Source organism: Thunnus albacares, chromosome 9 (genome assembly GCF_914725855.1).
Source record: "Thunnus albacares chromosome 9, fThuAlb1.1, whole genome shotgun sequence".
In the NCBI taxonomy this organism is placed as follows: Eukaryota; Metazoa; Chordata; class Actinopteri; order Scombriformes; family Scombridae; genus Thunnus; species Thunnus albacares.
In genome coordinates, this window is record NC_058114.1 from 13,821,677 (window position 1) to 13,831,537 (window position 9,861).

Sequence of the window (9,861 nt, forward strand, 5' to 3'; positions counted from 1 at the left end):
GCTTTTTCAAATTAATCAGGATGTTAAATTTTCTGGTGTATCGCCAGACCTTTAAGATGCACCTAACCAATTACACAAGTGTCACATAAGGGCCAATGTTTCCATATCTGCACATGGATGTTGTATCATGAAAAATAATAGATGCGTCATTTCAAGATTTAGCTTATTTTCATTTTCTTGTGTATTTGCATACACAAAAAACAGTTCCTCCCAGCCCAGCAGTGCAACAACAACAGAAAGGATAAAGATACACGGTATATCTAAAAATTTCCTTTAAAAAATGATAAAAACATATAAATCCCAAGAAAAAACAAAACAAATTAAAGCTGCAAGCAGTGATGGTCCAAGGTCTTGAGGCTATTCTGAGTAAATTTGAGGTGGATCCAATCACCGTGCTACCCACAGGGCATCAAAGCGTAAAACATGTAACTTCCTGTTGCCAGTAGGTGGCACACTATGACTTAGATCCAATATTGACACATGGATGTGTTCAGGGCAGGAAATGGCAAAATCGGCATCAAAATCGCAACTTTGATCCAAAATTGCCAACTTCCTGTTGGACTTAGGGTATGTCTCCAAGAGACTTTTTGGTGCGTCTGGTCATGATACATATGCATACCGAATTTCGTTCTTCTACGACAATCTGTGCTGAGGGCAACTTTCTTAAGACCCATAAAATATTAAATTTTTCACCACTTCTGATGTATGTGCAAAGTTTAACAAATTTTTGTGCACATTTAGCCCCTCAAAAATGTGTTTGTTTCTGAAGAATAATAATAATAGAGAAAAATAATTCCTTCAGATCCAATACAGCCTTCGCACTGTTCGGTGCTCGGGCCCTAAAAAGAACAAGCAGTAAGCAGTGCAGTGCATTACAGTGCATTTAGAGATAAAAGTATATGTCATGATGATGCAAATTTGTGGACACTAGTGTCTGTGTACTGTTTTATTAAATCCCACCTGAAATATTTAAATCCAGTTGACTTCATATTTGTGATTTGGACATAAAATATACCAGAACAGTTTTTAAATGACTCCAACCATCACTAATTCTAACTTAAACATAACCATTTTCAAAATTCTTTAACTTTGGCCAATCACAGCAACTGGTGGGATCCATCATTTTGCATGAAGAAAATATTGTCAGAAGTAGCATGACATTTACTTTACAAAGATGAAATGATTTCCCCCTTAAGGACACAGGGGAAATTTTGCTTTATTCAATTTAGTGGTGAATTTTAATTAAGGCCACCAGGGTTGCCACAGCTCTATGGCGTGTAATCGCATTTTCAAGACATGATCCTCCGCCTCCTCCTCAGACGAAGAGATGGTAAGTGTATTTGCAATAATTGGCAGTGCAAACACCAGCACTGCTGTTTATTCCTCACTGCAGTGCCTTGTTGGCAGGAATTCTGGCTTTGCACATTAAGCACACAGCAGGCAAGTATGTCTTTGTGCTTGCTTGCTGGGCTCGTCTCACAAGTTATTTTTAGACGTTATAATTAGCGGTAACCACCATCCAGACCAACTGAAACCCCCTCTAAATAGATTCTATAGTTTATATTTTTGCAAACTGAAGAAATTACTCTATGAGGAAAGTTTACTATTAATAGATCATTATTAGCATTAGATCAAGAGAGGATGTTGTGCTCTCTTGTATTTTTGGTGTGGGATTATGCATGTTATGCTTTTTTTGCCACCAGAATTACTTGTGTGCATTAAAGCTATAATATAACTATTCCGCATTAAAATGTCTAAAAACATCTAGACCGATGTTATATATATATAACTTTTTATATCTTGGTTGTTTTTAACTATATCTTTTACCAGATGAAGGATTTTAGTTATAATTTAAGTTATCTGAGAAACAAGCTGAGCAAATGTTAGCAGCAGCTCGGCTAGCTGCCCCTCTCGGAAGTCCTGTGCCCGCCAAACAGCGTTAGAGAAACAGCTTTCTTCAGTGTTTTTACCAGTTTTTAATCATAAGGTCCATTTGTTCTAGAGAGGAGGAGACCTCTGCGGATAATTTGGCTCGCAGTAAAAACATCCTGAACGATGAACACTGGAGTAATCCTAACCCGAAGAAGCTGGTTGTTTAACAATGAAGACAACAACTCCCATGATCCCATGCTACTTCACAGTGTCATCACACTCTGTCTTTTGTTATTGTCTTGATTGAAAGACCCCTAGCGGCTGAAATTACATATTGTGCATTTAAGAGGGTGATTTTATGAACCAGCCTTTTTTCAGCTTCGTTTTGCACCAATACAACACATGAGAAAGTTGGAGGTAAGAGGATTTTTTAAATTACAAATCTTGAAAAAATCATGGAAATGCTTAAAATATGGTGAAAAATTGACTCACCGTGGACAGTTAAAAAAAAAGATAAAAATCGACACAGCAAAACCAGAGATACATGGAGTCTTTTTTTTTTTTTTTTTTTTACTGCTATGCATTCTTCTTCTTTGCCAAAACTTGCCACCAAAATTACCCACAATGCAACTGGACTCCATTTATTCGACCTTACAGATACAGGTGTGTTAACTCCACACCCCCAGATTTTTACATCACTTCAGTTCCATCACTTGATGCAATTTATCAGACTTTGTGCTAGGGATGGGCAATATGGACAGAATCAAATATCACAATATTTTTGATGAAATACCTCAATATCGTTATTGCAATAATATTGTAAGTACGACTATTTGTGCTTTAGCAAAATATTTACACAATGAGATTTCTGATAAATAATCATCAATAATGTGGCTATAATGACTAAGCAAGTAAAGGCAAATAATAGAATAATTAGAACCGTCAGGTAAGTTCAGAATATTACATCACTTTACTGTAATGCAGCCTTTAAAACCAGGAAAAGACAACACTTATGCCATATCACGATATTATGATATCGCAAATCTAAGATTATATCTAGTCTCATATCACGATATCGATATATTGCAGTTTTCCCCTATAATTGTCCAGGCCTAGTGGGCTGTCAGGCCAACAAGAACCCCCACCAAATATTTTTTTCATTGCCAATAATATTGCCAAATATCCATTCATTTGGAAATCAATAGCGTTTGGGAGCCTCTGTGCAGCACTGTTCTGAAACATGAGTTAACCTCTGTGGCGTTGCCTAGGAAACTCCTGGTAGTGGCTTTTGCCCCCCGCCGGGCCAAAGCAGTCAACCTAAGGGAAACACTGTGTCGACATATTGCCAAGCCCTACCTCGTCCAGCTCCCTCTGGAGCCCCAAAAGGCTTTATACAACTTTTTTCACATATGCAATGGTACTCTCCAAGACCTGGAGATGCTGCATGCATCAGAGAGGCTGTTGGAGGCCTCCACAGTCCATTTAACCAGGAAACAATCCTGCTGCCCCGATGGCGAAAATCCACCCTCAAATATTCTAACAACACAATACAATGCACTTTTTTATGTACCTATTTTCTCTCCACATGCCCTCCACCTACTACGGGTTAATTAATGTCACAGAGGTAGACCTATCAGCAGTTACTTTGTAATTTGTTGTGCCCTTTTCCATTTCCCAATACAATGTTTGTAGAATCTAACCTCCATGACTTCTCTACAATGAGAAATCCATTAAAGAGGAGGTAGATTATCAAACATGGTGCAAAATGGTGACTCTAGAACAACACCTTCGCTCTTGGACTCTGAGAGACTGACTTACAGTTGAACCTTGTAGCTTTTTAAAAAGAACAAAAATTACATCACTGTCTTCATTTGCCAAAAGGATAAAAATACACCACAAACCAACGCAATGAGATCACCAAGAGCTGTTTTAACAGTATCAGTGTTTTCTTCCTTTATGTCCTGATACACTAACAGGATTCTCTTTGACTCCACGGTGTTAAGAGCTTTGGAAGAAGCCCAGTGAGGAGAGGATGTTGAGAGAGAGAAGGTCATTGAAAGAACAAGAAATCTGTGTCCTATGGACAAATCGTTAATGTGGACACACACGCACACGCACACTTTCACAACTAGCTCTGCATATGCCAGGCCTACATTGCCCTCGCTGGATTAGGTTGGCCATTAACATTCTGAAGTGCCCGCTGTGTCTTTGCAGAGGAACTGGGGATGTGCCAGCTTGGCCATTACTTTAACAACTCCAGACTTTGATTTCTTTATTCAGTTGAACCCGGCCAGGGGTAAAGCTAAGGAGAAACACAAGGAAGAGGACTCAGAAGGACAAAAGTTTATGCTGACCCCATTGTAGTTCAGTGTAAAAGAAACAGGAAACTTTCCGTATTTTAACAGACAAAATATTTGATCTTTTAGGTGCCATGTTCTCGTCCACCAGTACAGGTGTCTAATTGCTGGTAATACTACCTCTGCCTTGGTAGGTTCATGTGCTTGTCATTCAACCAGCAACTCCTACTTGTTTTTCAGGCCACTTCGTGAAGGCAGTGGAGGATAGCATTAGCCTGCTGCGTGTTGCACCCTGAAGCTCATTGATTGCAGGTGATGAACACCGTCTGGTGAGACCATGTGTCTCAGAGGTAGCACATACTGTACTATATCTGTTTACACTTTCCCAAAGCCAATGGTAGACTAGGCAGTGACAAAGAGTGTATAGGGAACTGAGATTTGTCAGAGAAAAGGAAAGAAGGAAAAGGTAGAGTCTCCTAATGTAACAGCAGACCGACAAAGCTTACCTGCAGTTTTATTATGTTAAATAATAGTCAAATGTTAGGTTAAACTGTTTCATTTGATCTGATGTGACTGGACGACCTAGTTCCTAACAATATAACCGAGTGTATTATTTGTCTCTTTGCAGCTGTAGAGACAATACACCTGTAAGTTCAAAGGTCATGACAGCCAGTGTGAGTTCGTCCCCATCAAATGTCCTTGAGGACGACACTAAAACCTCTAACGTGCTTGATGACTATCAGACTGCTGAATGGCTCACATGGAAATGGAAATCAGCGAATGCAGTGGGATCTAATTGCAGCTGGAAGTGGCAATTACGTTGACAATCTGGTTGATATGACAGGTTCCATTATAGCCTTAAGCTTTTATTACATTTCTGCAGAGTAAATCGCATCACTGAAGCAGTATTATCATAATGACTTAGCGGAGCTCAATCTGTCAACACTCCCTCATTTGAATGGGAATGGACTGAGTAGTTGTTGGAGGTGCCTGATCTTTATGAACTCTTCTAGACAAAGAGGACTTAAGTGACGTAACTGTTGGATGCATTGTCTCTTTACCATCAATGGATGGCAGTGTAAAGCAGTTGAACAATCAACTGAATTCAAATGGTTAATTTCTCTTCTGTTTGTGTCCAGTGTCCATCTCCGCACTGTTGTTCACACCAGTGGTTTTCATGCTAGTATATTCATCAAGGTTGAGAAAGGCAAGGGCATATTCATTTCAGCTTCAAAAGTGCTCAAGCCACTACAGGTAAAGTGTTCACCAATAAAACCAGTGTGTTTGACACCCTAAACTGGATGTTTGAATGAGAAAGGGACATGTTACCTGTACATGTGATTTGTAAGTAATTTTCCACCGACAGTTTGAAGTCGGGTTTCTGACCACTTGGTGAATATAAGGCCAGTACTCATGCTCCTTTAGAGCCAGCACCTGGGGGAAAGGTTTATCTCTTTAGCTGCTAAATACTCCAATATGTTCTCCAGCTAGATGCCAATTTTTTGTTTTTGTTTGATGCTGGGCAAGTGGTGTAAGGTCGGTTTTTAGAGCTTTTTCACTGAACACTGACCAAAAGTAGTAACATTGTAGGCAGTGAAACCGAAACAATAAGCTGAAAGATGCTCAAATGCTTTGTAAAGTTTAGGGGAACTCTAGTCAAATGATACTTCTCTGTGAGTGTGTCACTATAAGTGACCCCTTTCTCATTGCATGTAGTCTTCTTACCACTGTAATACTATTAATACTGCTGTTAATATAAAAAATATTGAAGTGCTGGTTTAAATATTACCTAACCTGCCTCTTAACAAGCTGAGTTGAAGGGAGGTCTGAAATACACCTGGCTCTTGCAGTGAGAATCATCTGTGAGTTATTGTATGAAGTTCATATGAGGATGTCAGCTGGATCATAATGCTCATCAGAATGAAAACCAACAATTTACTCATTACATTATAGTTTTTACATCCTGCAACTTCTAACCTTTCTATTACCTTAAGGGTAAAAAAATTACCCTTTTATGACTTTAATGCAACATATCAACATGAAATTTGATTACTTTTCCTGAACTGATCTTGCCATTAGGAAAGGTGAAAATTTTTTTCAAAAGCTGTACACGTTCAGGGTGCAAAGATTGTCTTCATAGTCTTTTTTTGACCATGCATTTATGAAAGCATTTATAGATAAAATGAAGTATTAAATCATCTAAGGAAGAGAAAATGTGTGTGCTTCTTGTGCATGGATAGCATCGCCCCAGTCCCACACCTCGCGTAGTCTCAAACAGAATTTCAGACAAATAATTTCTCATAGATGAGCATTGTTTCTCACAGGAAAGTCCATGACGGTCGACATAATGTTATAAAGGCGCTGCAGTCAGTACCCCAATTTCTCTCTCCTTTAAAAAAAGACTTTTTTTCTTTTGGCATTTTTGCCTTTGATAGTTGAAAGTGCAGAGAGAGACTAGAAGTTATTCCTCAACTTTTTGAGTGGAAGGTTAAGTTACAATTCCATTAAGAGGCTTCACTGGACAGGTGTGGCAAAGGTTGGTCATTTTTGACCCCAAGGATAAGGGGAGTACAGAGTATAAAGACTTCAAGAGGATTAGGTTTACTTTACTTTTTCATTTTGGCAGCATGGGCATGTCTCAGATTCAACAGTGTTAGTGTTTCTGTATAGAATCCAGTTTTGACTTTTTGGAAAGTTTTTTCTCTTAGGTTCATTTCAGGTTTGACATTTTGGGAAATACACTTATTCACTCTCTTGCCAAAAGTTAAATGAGGGCATATTTTCAAACCTGTATTTATTTCACTTTCTCTTTTGCAGGAACACTCTAACTACACTCACAGTTACAAATATTCACACCTGGCATCTGCCCAGTATAACCACAGATCTGCTGACTACTGAGTAGCTCCATCGGAGTAGTTAGGGATAAGGGCCTTGCTCAAGGACACCCCAGTGGTGGTAATGAGGTAGGTGCTTTTTCACTTTCCAGATTTATCCCACTTCTCTAACCTTCTCTAACCATAACCACACACACATTGATACCACTCTTGTTTGTACACTAAATATGAAGCTAAAGCAGCAGCTGGTTAGCTTAGCTTGATGCAAAGCTAAAAAAAAGCCCTACATGAGATGAGATTTAGTACCTCTAAATCTCACCAATTAACATGTTATATCTCGTTTGTCTAAACCATACAAAAACAATTTAGTTTTACCACTTTAAGCTAAGCTAACAGTCTCCTGTAACCTGAAGAGGGCCACAATAAAGTTGTTCTTAAAACTACAAGTGTTGCTGGAGTTTTGACTTCTTGTAGCCTCATATTCACAGACAGACATGAGAGTGGTATTGATCGTCTCATCTAACTCTCAGCCAGAAAGTGATTAAGTGTTTAAATTATTCCTTTAAAAAAGTACAGCTGTCTGATCAATTATCAGTCACTTTGTCACTGCCTTTGTCACTTTTCAAATGAGAAACTGTTTCTCTTGGGTGTCTGGATTTGGTGATGCATTTTTTTTGCTTTGCTGTTGTTTTTCTGTCTCACAAGTCTTCATTTGTTTTCTCTTGCTCCAGACACAATTAGCTGAAAAGGAGAGAGGCTTGTTGGAGAGCAAGAGGGAAAAAAAAAAACAATGTTAGTAAGTGCCGGGCCTTATTAATGAAGTGAATCTTCATCCAGTCACACACGACAAATAAATGGCCGCCCCCTTGAAGCTCTTAATCGGCCCATTAGTCTTTGAGCGACCGCAGCCTCTGTTTTTTTTTCTCTCTCTGGCTCATTCCCTTAAGACCAGACCAGATACATCCATCACCTTGTATCTGCATGCCGACCACACGCTCTGACAGAGCTGAGTGCACAGCTGGAGATGCTACATCATATTTACTCCTTTACTTGTGCAATAAACACTGTTCTCCACATCTCGAGCCGATCTCCTTTCTCTCTATTTCCATAATTTAAATAGTCACATTCTTTTCTCAAGTTGCATGAAAACTCATCTGTTCAAGAAGCTCTGTTACATCTCCACTTGTACCTCCTCTGCTTGCACCATGCAAAAATACACTGGTGTTGTTTGTTGTAATATCTCTTTTTCTTGTGATTTATTTTTTTTTACCGTACATGATCATTTTAGGGAATATTTTGTTCCATGTATTGTCAGGCTGCAGTGACTTTTATTTGCTGATCTATGAATCCAATCTCACTCTGTGACTCACTGCAGAAGAGTGTCTAAATGATTGAAATGAAAGATGAATGCGCTAAGTAATGACAGGGTTTCTCTTCTAAGTCAGCCTAATTAATCACCAGAAGGCATCCTGTGTGGTTTAAAGAGCTGCACAAACACACAGTCAGACTTTTGGAGAGCTGGCATGCTTATCTGTATGTGACCTGCGTTTATTTTCCCTCCATTTTTAGCACCCTCTGCTAATTCAGCCGCTTAAAATCTCATTTCAGACACAATTAGCCTTTAGCCCATCCAAGTGCCGTCGCCTGTGGTGTTTTTTTCCTTTCATCCTTTGTGAACATTTTCTCTTTCACTCCTTGATAAAGATCATTATTGAGGTTACTGAAAAGCAGTTCTGATCATTTACAGGAGAAAACATATTAAAGGGCCTTTTAGCGGGCCCATTAGGAGCCTGTTAAAACCCTCGCTTGTTGCCACGCCAGGGTTATCAATGCTACTGGGAGCCTTTGATTCATTCCTTTGCCAGAAGTTTTTAAATTACATTTGAAGGGAGACCTTTAGGAAGAAAGCTTGCTATGCCAGAGCCTGGCCCCGCTGCTGTTATTTATTTATTTTGGGGAAACTCTTAACTGCAGAGCTTGCAAAATGAGGACGCTCATCATTTTTACTTTGCAGGCAAGTCACAACATCATTTTACTGTGTCTGCTCTGCAGCTGCTTCTAAATGGGTTTATTTTTCAACTGCACATTTGGGTAATTTTTGTTTGGCTAAGTGCACAAAGTGTGTGTGGTTTTTTTAAAGCCAGATTTGTCTGTGAAGTTTCTGAGAGGAAAGTCATTCAGCTACCTGATTATGTTTATTATCCACTTTTCTGGAAATCCTCAACAATGCAGGGTTTTGAAGTGGGGTTGACATTGTGGTCTGGTGATTACAGGTCCTCCTGAAATCAGAGATCACTATTCAAAAGAGGTACATTCCTCTGAGGCTTTTCGACTTTTGAATGACTAATAAACCTTTAGAACTTAAGGGTACATGTTTTTGTATTATAGCTTATTGTTTGCATTTTCAATGTGTTTCTGTGTATTTTATGTTTATTTATATAATGGTTTTATTATGCACTGTATTGAATGTTATCTTGTTCATCATGCTTTCACTAAGTTTTGTTGTATGGCACTAAACTCAAATTCTCCATGCAGCCAGTGCTGAAGGTTCCCTAAACAAGAATGGCCTGCTTTAGGGTTAGGGTTAGGGTTTGCCTGACAACAGGGGAAAAAAACAACTCTGTCTAGAAATTACGTTCATATACTACTAAATTGAAACAGCAAATACGTTTTGCTAGAATGTAATTCTCTCAACACAATGAGAAAATGTTCTTAAACTTATTTCGCAATTTGCAAAAATGTCAACACTCTGGAGGCAGGGTTGGAAAAAACAAACAGCAAATATTTAACTACATCTGTAACTGAAAGCTTCCCAATTACTACACACTTTTTAAAAATCCCCGAAATCCTAACATCCC